Below are 16184 nucleotides of genomic sequence, written 5' to 3' on the forward strand. Positions count from 1 at the left end.
TCCCATGTTTCTGGAGATGTGTGTGGTGTATTGTAACTAATATGCATTAAATGTACATTCTGTTGGAAACATTGTAAATGGTAATGAAAACAATGTTATAATATTGGATTAATGCTTATGCGCATTTTAGTTATATACGAAAACATCGAAATTTAAAGTCAGTCTAACAATTACGTTTTTGCAGTAAAGCTTATATGAAGCCGGTGAAATGTTTAATAAACATACATCAATCATAATTATTCATGTTTTAAACAACAGGCATTATAATGATATTACATACATAAAAACATGCACCTCATGTGATTCGAACTCCCAACCACATCAAAGTGATTGGTACAGTATACAGACATAGACCTAAATACGCCACAGTAACCACATATTTTGGGTTAATCAGCTCTGTTAGCAATTTAACTATATACAACTCTTATGATTATCATTTTCGTGTGACGCCACAATATATGCAAAATAATATCAACTATCAGACCCATTGAGTAATTTTAACAATATTATAAAGAATGGCATGGAATACATTTGGTATAAGATTTAATGTTTCCACCACTGCTAACATATAACATATGTAAAAAAATTACATAATTCTTGTATTTCTGTGTATATAATATCAAATTAGTGGCGTTCTTTTGTAAATACGACATTAACCCGACGCCCGCGATGTAAGATAAAGAAACTATACTAAATCCCCGACGACAATACCATTTAACGAGTCGTGTAACAACATGTGTATATTTTAGAGATATGTTACTAAGTGGTCGAAATACGAGGATTTGCGTTATATTTTAAAACTCAACGTCAGTGATTTTTACAGGGTGCCTCTCACTTTAGATACGCCATACCGCGAAATGATCAGAACAAAAGTAATCCTGGCGCGAATAAATCTGACCCCCTCCGTTTGAACACTGATTGTAAGAGAAATAAAGCAACACAGAATCGGATCTGGACAGAAGTCTTTTCCTAGTTTATTAAAATAATTATAATAAGTCTCAGGTGCAGCCAAAGGAGCTGTTCATCGGAAAAGCTGTTCCAAGGGATTTTTGTTGAGGGTAGGGGATTTTTTCTATTTTTTGTAGGGGGCGGGAAATATCAGTACCCCAGTGGGCAGGGCAGATTTCTAAAAAAATGCAAGGACAGGGAAATTTTTTGTAGTGGGTAGGGTATCGCAGGGTGGGCAAAACAGCCTTTAGGGCAGAGCAGGATATAATAATAAACGCATTGGGGGAAATAACATCTGCTAAATGTGGGCAGCCGTGTGCTATCAATAACTGAAAATGCGAGTCACCCACTGATCTGCTGAGTGGTTAATGTAGATCAGCAGAAGGGCAAGAAAGGCAAGTTGGCGGTAGGGGAGTAGGCAAAAAGTTTTTTTTTAATGAGGGCAGGGGAAAGATGAATTTGGTCAGCAGGAGGGGAAGACAATTTTCTTTCAGGTGGAGGGTAATCTGGGTTTACAGTATGTCTATAAACGTGTTATATGGTAGCATATATGTTTATGTGGTTCGCGTCGCATCTATTTTAGGGCCCGTTTCGTAGTATTTTAGTTTTTTTTTCCGAATTTATATTTTGTAATGCAGATGACAGTTTATTCAGTATGAATTTCCTCTTTACTTCATAAACATATTTAGTTCCTGTGTATTGGAAAAAACGGTTCGTCATATAGTCTTTGTATAAAAAAAATAATTTAGGAACACACTATTACAGATTTTCTTTTTTTGACAGGTATTATTATCGACAAGCTAGTAGAAAAGCATCTGTGACGACATGTGATTATTCGGTTGATGTGACAATGGGAAATTGAAAGTAGAAACTTAATAATCTTTCGCGTCGACTTTAAAAACATAATGGAAGTTCTCACTTTATTACAGTAGCTTAGGCTTTACCTAAACTTTTAACATTCCAATCGTCGATAAATAACGCTGTCACAACGCCTGAAGACCGTAAACATTTTAGTCCGTATTTGATTCAACTCATTACAACTTACTAGCGCGCGAGTTTGCTAAGTAAAACAATTTTAAAACGATGAATATACAGGACTAGTTGGTTTTTTACACTTTATTTCCATTAGTGAGAAAAAACAAGTAAATATTTCATTCACGAGAATGTACATTCTAATAATTCAATTGTGACACCATATACATCCTCTCACACTAAACCGCTGACAAATTAGCACTGCAACAACCTAGTACCAAACAATAAGGCAAATGAACCTCAAATTCAAGCTGACAGCACAGAAACGCGTATAACGAAGGAATAACAGATTAATACGCCGGGAAAGGAGATAAGATCCACGTTAATTTTTGTATGTATCAAGGATATATATTGCCCGTAACGTCGTTATTGCATAAGTTGCATTGTAAAAAGAATCAGGGCAAGACAAATTATACCTCCGTGAATTGCATTGGGGAGAGTATTGTATTGTACTGTGCAACCTGCTCGAAAACATATTGTATCTTCAAAGATCAATTGCGACAACAGAGATTTCAATATTCGAGTAATGCTGCAATGACTGATCGAAGTGTGTCAATATTCGTCAACTCATTTATCATGATTGCTCATAACACAACATTCAATCTACTGATCGCACGTATTCTTTGCCCTATATATTATATCAACGTATACGAGGAGACAAGAAGGATTTATTTTGTTTTCAGTACATCGGATATTACTGCCTCGAATAGGTCAATGTTTTATGGCATTGCTGGATTCAACCAGTTAGTATGTTACCTTAAAAAATACATATTGTTTTTTATAATTATCTTACAGGTTTAATTAGTTGTTTCTCTTTAGAGGACTCCCAAGAAAGGAAGTAGAAAAAGTGCTACAATTGTGTTTCATGCTGGCAAAACAATCTGAATCGGTTTATAGCTAGTTTTGGCAATAGGGGAAGTCATTTTTTCGAAAAAAGAGTAATTGAACTAGTATAATAGACTGCTAACTCCACCAGTTTCATGGGGCGAATATTTATGCAGTGTATGGGAAAAAGAAGATGATGCAAATTTTAAATTAAATAAACCAATACAAATTTAGATCGTCTTTCCAGGGATCATGTTTCGACTTATTAGCACGTACCATAGTTGCTACTACAACTAGCATTCAGAATAAATTGGATGCTCTTAGAGAACATGTTTTTTTTTCGTAGTCTGTTCAGGAAGCAAACAAATGGAACACGCTTAAAGCATAAACTAAGATTGCAACGACCATTAGGTGTTTTAAAAAGTCGTTTGTATGTGTTATTGAGATAGTGTACATTTTACATTATTGGAGGCACATGGTTATTCAGAGCGTGTTTGTAATCTTCCCATCCCGAGATACCACAGGATACCTTTACCGATATAATATCGAGTAGGCTATTCGATATTTAACATTACATTTCATATATGAACTCGCTTATATAAACAACTACGCCAGCTGCAGATTATAACCAGTTTATAGATGTTTTTAGTACTGCATTAGACTATATGAACACATTTGACATAAACGAACTAGTGTACTTCCACCGTAAATTCAAAATTTAAAGTCATAGTCGACAATGACAGTTTGCGAAGTTGTTTAGTGAAATGAAAAGACGATAGTTCGAATTTGCTGTGACAGCCATTACTATTTGTGCCCGGTATTTGTTTGATGATATGCAACTTTCGTGTAAATCACGGAGCAAGCAGATTAGCGTGTGTCAACTGACTGGCTGATATGAACATCACAGTTTTCAAAAACGTCTATATCAATCAAAATTAAAAAAATGAAAGCATTTGGTAAATACCGAAGGTTTCAATCGTCATGCACCGTGTTCTAAATAATAAGTCGTGGTTGAGTCGGGTAAATCAAATTGCATTATTATGTTTTCTATTTTAGATATCAAACTGATAATACGCAAGAATAAGTTCTATTCGGCCAACGCTTGTCTGTTGCTTCCCAATAAGATTTTCTTGGTCGCATCTTAAATGGTCGACTTTTAGGGCCCGAAGACGACAAAAGAGTCATGTTCTTATCAGTCTAAGCAGCTATATACACACTGTTAGGACCAGTTCGAATCAGGAAAATATAAAAGCGTCATAATGTTCCTACCATTATTTTTTAAATCTGCATCTCTGAAATCTCCTTCCAGATTAAACAATATTGAGTATATAATAAAACTGTGATTGACAGGCGATAAATATTCAATAAACGAGATCGTAAGATGGGATTTAGATCAACGCAGTTATTGGGGCTCTTTTTTTGTATGACGTCAACCTGAGAGAAAATGTCGTGGAACCCACACAATCAGTAAGGATTAACCAATTCTTATGAGCCGCCTTTCTAGTTATATTCAAAGTATTATAAGGCAACAGGATAACATGTTTCTATTTTCGTTCAACTTACGTCATTCTTTTATCCTATCAATAAAACATGTTATATAATACCACAATGTCGTCACACAGCTATACATATAATTAATACAATAACAATACACATGTATGTAGTATTTGTATCGACGGCGTTGACAATATACACTAGTTTTATCGGACCTCAATTGCACACGTACAGAAATCTACTGATTTGACAATTTCCTTCGTTGACCTCAGAGTTAAAAATATTTGTTATAATGTTGTTGGATACTTCATACTGTAGACCAAATTGAATTATGATTTATCATGAACTAAGCATGTTGTGTTTACAGGTCACACAGCATTATTGGTAAGATGAAAAATATAATAAAAACACCAATACGCATGTGCGGCGGTTGTTATTGTACATACTACGACTAAATGCACACACATGGATTTTCATTGATTCATCGATCGAACACCCAATACTCAAGAACAAAGTCTCGTGTAACGATAAATCATCAACATGCAACATCAAACAACAATGATCAAAGGGGAGCTACTGACAATATAGTGCTTGATTGGTTATAAAATCTTCATATCTAACAGTATGACCAATCAGAGTGCAGCTTTATGACATGTTATTCGATAATCATATTTGATTCAACTCAACTACCATATTACAAGGAGCATGTTATCTTCAGTATTGCAATATCAATTCATAAAGTACATACTCAACGCATTAGTTGCATTGGCAGTAAAAACGGGTTTGGGAATTATAAAAACAAAACAAAAAAAACAAAAAATTGCGCACTGTGCTCGGCGATTGACCCGTTTGATTCATGGAAATTTATAAATATTCATAAAGGGAATGCATTTGATGCGCCCAAAGTATATCATTCGTAAATATATAAACATAGGAAGATATTGAATATGTTAGAATTTTCAAACACAGATAAGTAATAATTTATTATACTATATATAAAAGGCACAGCTGAATTAATGTAGACTTATTCCAGATTAGGTGAGCCTGACACTGGCAAATTGCTTGCATGGCATGACTGTTAACAGTCATATACTTTTATATATATATACTGTTCAGGGACTGGGGTGAAGCATGAACACAACTCAAACGCGCGAACGCTATTGAAGTAGATTATTACGATTCGAGGAGATGGGTCAAGGACGGTAACCAATATTTCCATGATTGTAATCCGTGGTCGCATAAAATGTGTTCAGCGAGTGTCGTGCTTGAAGGACCTTGGGAAATATTATGCAGTTTTTTGAACCCAACAGAACGTTGGTATTTTTGTGGTACCCTAGAAAAGTTATTCATGCAAAAATGTAGTAAAACACATTTAAAGGTAAATAAGACATTATTTGAATGTAAATAATTCAGAATTAATAAAACTAAACAATTTAATTTAGTTGCGATCTAACGAACCTCCGCTCATATATTCAATATTCCGACATTTTGCGATGTAATATATTTACATTATGCTTTGTAAATCAATAACTTCCAATGTTTTTTTTTCAACAAGTTATTTTTCAATTTTATAATTAATGTTCTTGTGAAAAATTAAATGATTACATTTGCCCATGTATGTCCACGCTTAAATGAAATATGCATATCTACTTTTAACTGAAATTTTCTAATGGCCTAACTTTTAATGGTTTTAATCCGTAAGATAAGACATAATGGAAACAAATGTTTATATGAATAGATAACATTGTTGTCAGTGGAGATTCACAATTACTGCGATAAGATGCCATTAAATTATACATAATGTCGACGGTACTCCTTTGACAGCCAGAGCAACCGGAAGTATTAAGACACGATATTTCATAAAAATCCCGTATAAGATGAGCAGTGCAGCATGCAAAGACACATACAATATATTTTGTACACGAATATTGCTTTTTTATCATCTAATAGCAGTTCAAATATCGGGTTACAGCATAGACAGTGCAACACACAGATATACTTCAGTTACTGCATGGCCGTCGTATGGCTGACACAAATGATGATAAATATGTATTTCATTATTTTGCTGAGCATCTCAGTCGAACTGCATGACGAACATACATATACGTATGAACATTGTTCGTTGTAAACACTGTCACCGCTACTAGGTGCAAATGACATTTGAACACAATACCATACACAATTATTAGGGTTCATTTGTACAAAGTTTACTTACATGAAGGGTTGTCAAATTATGCCTGGATATTTTACTTTACTTTTACCATGCATATCACATGACTATATTTAAACATGCGCATGACCGTTGTCATTCCATATTTGAATGGGTAGGTAAATATACAAAACATATTCGTCATTGTGGCACTATTTTATTCAAAGCCACAGGGGACATGACCTAAATTTGGGTGACACGTTATTAAATCACATTATGGTTTCAAAAGGAATCCATCCATTCAAAACTTAGATTGTATTACAATTGTATTACAGTATTTTGTATAAATTCGAATCAAATAGTGGTAATATTCTGGGAATACAAACAATATATTGTTACTGTTTGTATTGCAAATTATACTATCTAACATAATCGACCATAGTTGCTGGTTGATATTTTTATGAGTATTTGAAAGGCCACAATGACGCAAATCTGCAATAAGTCTCGCTGAAGGAGCAACCAGTAATAAGGGTCGCCGAAGAAGCTTGCAATAAGTCTCGCTAAATCAGCAAGTTAAATGGTGTCGAGGAAGCAGCTTCGAATAAGTCCACTAAAATGTCAACTCGGTTAAATCTCGCTAGTGCATATTAGCAGCCGAAAGAAGGACGGACAATAGAAAACTTCAATGTAAATTCCATACATTGCATTAATGCCGCCAACCCCATGGTCTAACAAATTGGGATACAAAAAGCAATACGAGACCTTCAAACACTTCAATAAGAAAAACACAATACAAAATACAAACAAGGCAAAACCTGGTGATGTAACAGCTTGGACGTAAATATCGATTCTTGTGTAACGTTTAAAAACAGTTTTCTCGACAAGTCAATAAAAACACCCGATCACAAAAGCCGAAACTTTAAAACACTGGTAATATCACGGTCACGGGAAACAGCATGGATATAGGTAATCTCATTTTTGTTTTGATTTTCAACACGATTATACAGTTTGCCATACCAGATATCTTGAAATCAGTGTACTTTACTAATATAAATTCGTCATGTAGCATCTTGAATGTATGAGAAGGTATAGTTTTGTCGAGATATTTATGTCTTATATGGATGTTTTGACGGAGAAATCTTTATGAATCGTTATTAATTGTCTGCCCACCTGACAGAACGAAAGATGATGGCATTTTTGGAGATAATGTCTAGTATTGGGCGACATATTGGATTTCCAGGGGTCAAAATTCAATTAAATATAGCTACTCAAATTGATTTGTTCTATTAATACAAAGCTACACTTACATACAGTTACACTTAATATCATATGTTTTTTTATATTGCATGGTATTGCCATAATAGAATTATTATCCTTACTAGTATAGTTATTAGTAATAATACAAAATAGGTGGTAACGAAACTTTTTCAACCCTGGCCAACTGACTAGTAGTTGAATAGATCACTTTGAATCCAACTCCCCAACTGGATATTAGATCTAGCTTTCCTTAATCCTATCCGACCACGGCAGTGTAAATGCCTCTTTGTATTGACATTTCCCGGTGTTTCTTCATAAAATTTCTCCTTGTTAGATTGCATTGTTATAATTGGAAGACAAATTGCATTGTTATAATTGGAAGAAAGCCCTCTTATTACATAATCACGATGTTTTATAAACATATTGATTACAAGTTTTAACCTACTTTATGCAGTTCACATCATGCTCTAAAACAGTATAAAGAATGAATATCAGCTAATCTATTGAAAGGAAATATGGATGCTGACAGTAAACGATGTAGAGGTGTAACGACTGGCTATGATCCACTCAAACGACGGATTAGATACTAACTGTGAGCTACGTTAACAACGTTATAGATGCTGTATGTGAGGTATGGAGACTGATTGGAAGTAAATGGATTCATCAATTTAAAGCTTAGTAAGTACGAAGTGTATTTCAAGAAGAGTATATTTAGTGCAAAGGGCTCGACTGTATATTTCTCCACTCTTGTTAAATCTCGATGACAATATGACGATAGTAGATAAAGACGCTGACTGTATATGCATGTTCATTTTTTTTACATGTGCACATTCAGTCTACAATTATTCGTTCAGTTTAGTATGTTCACTATCAATCTAAAAAAACAACAACTGTAAAATAGTACGGTTCACATAGACCACAATGAAAACAGATTTCCCCGTAAAAAACACTAAAGAATTCGGTAATTTGTTAATATTTCTAGAATATGTGAAAATAAAGAAAATGACAATATCTTTACTGTTATGTAGAGTTCTACCTTGTTGCATGTAAATGGACAGTGTTTTGACTAACATCTCACACATTTTCGCGTGACTGTCTTTTGCTACAAAAGCAGTTTCACGAGCCATTTTGAACAGTGGTGTGCTTCATGTGGGCACTTTTGGTTTAGTCTTGTCGCTAAGAAATGTTTTATCAACTTTTCAAAACACCTTGCTGGGTAGCCGAGTACACATTGTGGATACCATGTAAAGACTGCATTGAGTTCCATGTTCGTCATGACTATGTTATTTAGCTCTCTGAATATTCCCCTTTCTTTATTAGTAAATTAAATATCTTAGTATTAAACTTAATACTAAAAACATATTCGATTTTGTACCGGAAAACAAGAAACCTAGAATTATCGATAACAAAATAACTCGTACTTACCTTAAAATGTTATCTTTATGAGGCGACCTAAGTCTTGTCTTAAATTGAGGAGTATCAAACAGATTGTTTATAAATATCCAAATTCATCTTGCTTCTTCAATATCACAGTCACATCGCTATCACTACTTGAATCAATTTAGTGGCATGAAATTACTTGTGTGGAAAAAATATGGAAAAGCGTTGATATTGACATTTGTAATGATGTATATAACGCTATGTGAGTTATTACAAAGGGAAATGTTTCTGGGAGCTTTTTGCGAAAGAGCGAGATGAAGTATCTATACCTTTACTGGAGTCATGTCTTATCGTTGCTTTTATGATTTGGGGTTATTGATTGGTCTAGTTTTAAATGTGGCAATCTGTTCATATAATTAGGGAAGCCGGCACTTCATCTCGCTGCAGAATTAATAAACATTAAGGCGTAGATTAAAATTTATTACAATAAGAAATCGCTCAACATTTTCCATGCGAGCAGAATTGCATCGCTGAAACGTTATCTCGTTTTAACTTCCAGAGATTTCGGCTACAAATCCTGGAGCACTGGAGCACAGCGGCAAAGGAGATGATCTGCAGTTAGCTATTGGCTTGGGAAAGTTGTTGTGCCAACAAATACTGAGAGGACAGAACCTGCTTATATTAGTGGTATTTTGCACCTATTAACCTTTTAACTATGCTCCATGTATAAGCTTCAAGGTCAAAATTTACTGCCAATTTTAATACACATGGTTTACTATTTAGCTGACCCTTCGGGCCTTAGACATTTAGACATGGGCCTACTGAACATATTGAGAAATCCAAGATGAATCTTCTTTAAGAGAGGTTAAATATTGCGACTAATGCTATGACAAGTAGCTAAACTTCTCACCCTAGAACCGTTTACAAGTTCTATTTTATCTCAATTACTGCTAAATTTGAGGAAATGCTTGTACACTGCTTACAAGCTAGTTTTTCACTGCTGCCATTTTAACTGCATGTATACAGTGTGGAGAATCTCTAAGGATTTGACCACAAAGTTAATTTGTTCTTTGATGATATTAAATTTGAAGACAATTGTGTTCTTGCAATCATCTAAGACTAATCCATAGCGAAAAGAGACTACTTCAATACTCAGCTCGTTGTAGAAGAAAACATTTAAATTATATTACTAGTTAGTTACTCATTTGTTACCTAATTTTAACTCTTACCGAACATTTACTGTTCCACAAGTGCAGCCTTGCGCTGACTTATTTAAAATACTGGAGTCGCTTAATTCGCTACTCTTTAACATGCAATCACACTGCTTAACTGGAGCTGCAGTTCTGCTAACTTCTATTTATAACTATAAAAATAAGGATATTAATACTAGTATGGCAATATATCATGAATTATCGAAAAAATCATTTAGTAGCCTTTAAATACACAATTGTAATATGTTAACATGCAATTTTAGAATTAACTGCCTTTGCAGTGCCCGCTGTATCTACCCTTAACTTGGAACGTGCAGCGTCGCTGCATAAAAGTAGATGCACACTGCTGCTAACCATAAACATACATTCACACTGCTTCAACTGTAGTGTCAGTGACCACTGCCTATACTCTTTATATTGCAGTCACGCTGTTTAACTGTAATCGCAATGCCTACTGCCTTTACCTTTTAATATGTGTGCAATTCACGTTCTTCGGGATATTAAACACCAGTCTCTCGAGTCCTTCAATGAATCACTGGACGTTAAACCTAACATTAGCATCTGCAGTGATTTTAAATTTAGAATGTCTTGTAAACAAATGATTAAAGTATAGCCAAATACTCCGGATTTACTGATAAAAACTCGAACAAATTCATTGATCTTTTAGCCTAAAGAAATTCTTTATAGTTCTTTTAAAGGTACTCATTCGTATTCGGAGTGGTCAACACATAATCCAACAGAACAAGAAAGAAATCGATAGGAAGCTATTCAATCATACCAGAAGTCCTTTCTGTGTGCAAAACACTCACATCGACTTGCTCATCATTTTAAAAAATAGCACAAAACAACTTACGTGGAATACTAAAATGTTAATTTTCAGTTACCCCAAACCCTTAAAGTATTTTGTGGTATGCGAAAAGTAGGTGTAATAGTTGTTCCACCCCAACCAATATAACAATGAATATTTTCTGAAATGCTAAATTATGATTTTCAATCTGTTTTCCTGACTGACGATAATACGGATTCATATCCCTATTGTACAGACATTATGGTAACAATACTCTGGCACTCACTCACATTTAAAGCGGGGGAGTCATCAGCTGCGCATGTGTCAGATGGCCATAGCGTGTCAATGTTTACAAACAAGTGTCTACCCATGAGTCTTCGCGTTTTTAGCGTGTGTTGTTATCGTCGCTTGGGACTCCATTCCCGCGTTGCGCAGGTGACGACCCTCCCGCTTTAAGGGATAAACTGGATTCAATTGTATGGTATGGTGTTACTTATTTTATTTGAGAGCTGTAACTCCTTTGATTTTATCAACTCATTTTATTTCTTCTATTTTATGTTATAAGTGTTATTTTGTGTATTATTTTTGTGTTTTGTATCGTTTGATTGTCTCAGATGTTAATTAGTTGGACTTTTGCCTATGAATGAATGAATAAAAAAACTAAATAAATAACAATGCAATCATGCTGCTTTACCTTTAGTAAATGCCCGTCCCACTTTACTAATGCCCCTTTGTCGGTCACAAAACGATTATCCGATTCTCTAATTTCTATGCTCACTCCGCACCATTATTTCGACAACTTGGTAACCTTGAACTAAACAATCTCTGTAAACTCCACTCATGCCTTTTCATTTTTGATCTAAAAAATAAACACACTGTCCATGATAACAAGTCTGTCTATTACTCAACATAATATGATATATGCCTCTGTCAAACACTGGAGCACTCTGAAACATAATCAAATATCTTTCAAATCATTTACATAATTATTATTTATATTTACTTACGTATTTAATTATTCATTTATTTTCTGTAAATGTTGCAGTAATATTGCTAGTTTTCATTCAGCTTCTCCAATACAGTAATATTTTTAATTTGCTCGTGCATCACTTTTGGGGTACGCAGTGGAATATTCCCAGCATGCAACATTGTCCTATTATTGTTATTTCCGGATAGTCTCTTCATGTGCGCTCTCAGTTTTGTCAAATAAATAAATTATTTTAACCTTATTTATCATTGTTTTTGTATCATAAGTTGCAGGGAATCTACTAAACGTAAAATAGTGAGTATTTAGATTGTTGTATGAATGATTGCATGTAGTTCCTTCCACAAACAATATGACGTATTTTGAAATATAGATCTAGTGTAAACCTATTTATAGGATTATCACTGTGATTACATAACATCATTGTAAACATGTTTTTAACAATACAATCAAATGTGCCCGATAATGCTTATTTCCATCGCATAAGGTATACATAGACATTCAAATATTTGTAACCACGAACCGAATGATAAATAATGAGTACTTAACACAAATATATGGATTCTCATTTGGTATTGTTATCAGTCGTACGTCGCATAAAACAAATACATATGATATAAAAAATGATACAGTAATCTAGTATTGATAAACAATTATTATATAACAAATCAACAAAAGTCATCGTAATGCAAAATGTAATAAAAGTTGGCATATTATTTGAACGCGGAAGACGATTCAATATAATAAACACGGCTATGTTTCACTTCATTTTCGGGGACAGGGAGAAATATTGGGGTTTTAACATTATATTGTCGGTGTGTGTTCAATTAAATATTATAACAAATTATCGTTCCAATTATTGACACTGCAAATTAGTTTCTGTATACACTGTAATAGCGAATAATATGGTTTTTGATTACAAAATGCGATTATTTATTGAAAGTGGTAACCTTCTTAACCCCGTTACGTATTCCAAGAACAGCGTGTGATTAGTTTTCGTTTGACTGGAATTAAGATCAGTTGCCTTCAAGTCGGAGGAATATAAATTTCTAATTTTAATTCTAGGAAACGTTGACACATGGTTATTTGAAGAGATAGTCATTTATGAAATACGAACACAACATTATTATAGTCATATACATCCTCTGTTCCATTTCATGATTATGTTTTACTTACTATCTCAGAACCAGAAAGAAAACGCCACAGTCGTCGCGTCATGGTAAGGTAAAGGGTCCCATGCGACGCATACAACGCGCGTAAAGCACATTGTTGATGTGCAAAGAGTAACAACAACATTTTGCCGTGAATAATATAACTATAAATCGCACCCTCTAATGATGATCCGCTTATAAGATGGCATGAAAGTCACTGAAAGCATCGATATTGTTTTAGGCTGTAGTCGTTCATTAATGAAGATTATGTTTTAAAGAGATTATACTCTATTCTAAGTTGACATAGGACTGAACAACCGAACACAGTTGACTATTTCACCGATATTGCATTCACCAATATACGCCATTTTGAAGCCGCTGAAGCGGTTCTTTACGAAGTTAGTGAGAATGGAATTACATCGTTCAAAGGACTCTTTGAGCCTACTCGTAAGAAAAGCGGCGTGAAGTAATGAAAAAATGTTGTAGGTGGCTAGCATCACACCAGGCGATTACACTTTGACTAATTGCATGAATGAAAACTTCTCCAAATACCAGTAGCAGCTCAGCTCTAAAATGAGAATTACAATATTTCATTGAATAACTCGGTATATATAAATCGTCAGTCATAGAACTAGGTAAGTGCGATTAATTATGTGATTCAGTGTAAAACCGACAAATAAAATATCACCTAGTACATATCGTTTGAGCAATTAAGTCACTTGTTCAACCGTGCATTGCATCACATGTCACTGCTTAATGTTATTACAATATAATGCACATCGCTATTCCCATGTTATTCATTGTAATTATTTTCTTTCAAGCACATGTTTTTCATCTTTAAGCAAATCAGTGTAATTGGTGTTCATCAATCACCACCAATCATAGAAGACGTTTTCGAATAGTTATAATCAGAGTATATTTTTTGCTACATTACACACGGATTTATGATATATGTGAAGTGAACTAAACTACGGAAAATGTATGTTACCTTAGTGACATCACGTACATTACATAAACGATGTTACAATATTATTTATGATCTCACCTTATACATATTTTGGACGTATATATATTCGTTTGTATGATAAACGCACATATTATGTTGATAAATGTGTCATTTGTATCATGTATTGCAATTGTGGGCTTTAAGGCCTTGTGATCACACGGTGACGTTAATGACTTACAATTATTAGCTGATGGCGTATCGTCTGGCTGTCATATAATTGCATGCCTTATAGCAATGTATTGGAGCTGGAAATCCGATCGTGGATGGTTTAGAGTTGGCCACGTGTACCATTGCGATAGGTCGGATATGGAATCAAAGTTAGACTTATTTATTTGTAAGAAAATGTTGTGTATTCTTTTGGGTCGTGTCGCTCAATTTCTCGGCCATATTGTGTGAGTGTTATCTGCCAAGGGAGTTGAATTTCCTACTTCTACGATCTTATTCGTAGCATTTATAATAAATATGCAATGCTGCACGCCAGAGTACATTTCATCCGGTTCATTTGTTCTTCGCTTTTCAAAGCGGGTTAGTAACCGAGGATTTGAGTGTAAGAATGTATACTTGAAAAGTGTCTTATTTCGTGGGAACAAAAAAAGGCAACATCTATAAGAAAATGCTGAAAACATTTCTAGATAAACGTGTTTTTCATCATGAAAGCTTACGTGACCGTGTTGACTTCATTATCTATATATTCAACCAACAGGCCCGGCATTTTCTGCAATAACTTGCTCGCTATCCGCCAAATCAGTATTTCTTTTCAATTGACATAAATATATTTACATACTTAAAAATATACTGCCGCAACGTGCCACAAATATTTTACCGAGAAGTTGAGTGCACGAATATCATTATTTATAATGTAACGTACGTAAAGCTTACGGATAACACTCGGTGCTATACAGGCATATTGGGGATTGCCAATAAAGTACATACCGCATTTCATTGCAACATGCTTTTCTTAGTAGTAGTCACTAGTTTTCTCTTTACATGTATATACAAAAATAAAGTTTCAATGTATTTTCTTATTTTGATTGCCTGGGGACTTTCGAGAATAGAACAATCAACCAAGGTCATCAGTTCAAAACGTTTAGAACGAATCACGCACTCATTGTAATTTGCATATCAACACGATACTATTTCAAGTTAGTATTAGGTTACTACGAAGAGACTGCAAAATATGCACAAAGTCAGTAGAGTGCGAGTATCGACCAACGCCTAGCAAAGATCTATGTGACTCCGTAGCGTCTGAGTGCATACTTTGAGGTGTCCTCGTAATAACTTTATTATTGTATATCGTTTCGATCCAATGGCTTAAGCTTAGAAGTGAACAAGAACGTGAACATTACTGGTACTCGTTTTGTCATCTTGGAAATACTTGATATTTGTACGATATTTGAATTCTCTTTTAGGTAGGCTAGTCTGTGTATACTTGTGTTCATTCATTCATTCATTCAGCCAGTCGGTCATTAATTCATTCAGTCGTTTATTCACCATAACAACAACAATGCCCATAAAAAATAACACCCAAGTCCTCGACTAAGTTAAGTTCAAAGGCGTTGCACATTATTACCCTCGTCAAATAACCACATACTGATTCAGACCTCATTAACGACATTTTAAATTCCCATGGAGCATACAACCACGGTAGCACATGGATATATATTTTTTACGGACTGGATACGGCTTTTGGGACCCGAGGTCGTGCGGCAGAAGCGCCGGAGCTTATAGGTGTAATTACAATTTTAGCACGGCATGATTTAGAATGACGCGTTTTGTTTTTTAATGATGAAAGCCGGCCGGGCAGTGCGAGATACTAGTATATGATAAGTACCAACCAGTCCATGATACCAGCTTCTCATTACTAGGCAGATATGCAGTGAGTGTAAAGTATCTTGCCCACTATTATAACACCAACACATAGTCACACCTCGAACTGTTCCTCTCAGTACGGAGAAATAA

The sequence above is a fragment of the Saccoglossus kowalevskii genome, chromosome 16 (genome assembly GCF_978046115.1).
Source record: "Saccoglossus kowalevskii chromosome 16, keSacKowa6.1, whole genome shotgun sequence".
NCBI classification, from domain to species: Eukaryota; Metazoa; Hemichordata; class Enteropneusta; family Harrimaniidae; genus Saccoglossus; species Saccoglossus kowalevskii.